We start from the raw sequence: 1,843 nt of genomic DNA, 5'->3' as shown, positions 1-1,843 counted from the left end.
AGGTTCTAACAACTTTTTAAAAAAAGATTACATCAAAGTTTTTGATCTACTTTCATTCATTGGTGGATATCTGAGACCATGGTAACTATGGAAACTTATTCAACTTTTCTCGTATGTGTACAATATGGAGGAAGAATTTCTAAATAATTTTGCAATATTTTTGTTCTGGGGCATACAGATATTATTTTTACTTTTATTTTTCCCCATAAAAGTATAATTTTTAGGTTCTGAAATCTGTAATTTTCTGAAACTTAATACTTTTAGACACTGAACAAAATTTACAGAGACCATGCGAAAATTCTACATTTGTAAATTTTCCTCGCTTTAATAATTCCTGACAATTATTTTATTGTACAAGACTTTTTTTATCAAATAAAAGAAAACATCATAATTATATATAAATACACAGTACTTTAATGGCATGATTGGATGAGCTGTAGTTAGTCATTTTGTTTCAGTGATATTTTAATTTCCCTACTTTCCTATTGGACATCTTCAGTATCTGTCTAATCACATTCTTTGAAGTACAAATATTTATTTAACTAAACATCCTCTTAATGAGTACGCAGTTGTGTGCTTCCTTGATATAAAGCTGTGAAGAGTGTATTCCGAATTAATATCACAGCAATTTACAAACAATGTGCAACCGTACAACCTTAAAGGTACTTGGACACAGATTTGAAGTTATTTTTTTTCTCTATAATATTACGACTTAAATATTTTAATAGCATTTCACACAAAAATTAATTAAAAATCTTATTTCATTTAAAAGATATTGAAATTTCAAATTTTTCGGCGGGTTTGATTGACATATCCTTGCACTCTCACAAATTTAATTTTATTCTTAATCCTTAGGAAAAGTGGCAATCTCGTTTTGTATAAATGAAAAATATTAATACTATAATCAGAAAATTCAGAGTAGACATTTTCGAAAGCAAAACAAACACACAATATATTGTCAGTCCGTGCAGTTGTGGTAAGCAGACTGTGACGATTGAACGCACCTGGTAAATTTTAAACATCCACAATAACAGAACTCGAGCCCTGTTTATAAAAACTGTGTACATAACACAAGTGTGCTCGATTTGCTAATCTCTGTACGCATCTCTTAGTTCGGAATGAGGATACTTGTGAAGGTGTTTTGCTTTCTAACATTTCTTATCTGAATAAAATTATTTGTCTTGATAAAAGTTTTAATATTTCTCATTAATACACATCAAAATTGCCACTTTTCCTTAGGATTAAGAATAAGGTTCACTTAAAATTTGTGAAAGTGCAAGGATGTGTCAATCGAACCCGCCAAAAAATTTAAAGTTTTAATAACTTTTAAATGAAATAAGATTTTTAATTAATTTTTGTGTGAAATGCTATTAAAATAAATAATTCGTGATATTATACAGAAAAATTGAGAAAATATTATCTTCAAATCTGTGTCCAAGTACCTTTAAGGATAAAAAACGATGTCTGTTTGGACTTTTTAAAACTTAAACTGAATGCTAGTAATTTTTAACTTATGTGAAAATAAGTTTTCATAGATCATTAACTCAGGTAGGTCAACTCTAGATATGCATTCTTTTTCAAAATACTGGCGGGTTTTATTGAGCTAAGAATTATACAGTTTCTTAAAACCTTCAAAAGAAGAACTGCTTTGTGTGCAATCTTACCTCCTTTTTAAATAATTAAATGCAAACAAAAATATCGTAACAAAACCAAATGTTTTTATTTTCTTTATTTTTATACTTAAAGTAATTCCTGTAGATTTTATTTTTGGAAGATATTTCAAATTTAAAAACAGGTAAATTTTTCAACTAAAATTGCAATCAAATTTAAATAATCATGAAAA

Source organism: Saccostrea cucullata, unplaced genomic scaffold (assembly GCF_032062105.1).
Source record: "Saccostrea cucullata isolate Sc308-1 unplaced genomic scaffold, CSIRO_AGI_Scuc_v1 ctg8282, whole genome shotgun sequence".
Classification (NCBI taxonomy): Eukaryota; Metazoa; Mollusca; class Bivalvia; order Ostreida; family Ostreidae; genus Saccostrea; species Saccostrea cuccullata.
Note: the sequence above shows the minus strand (reverse complement) of the source record.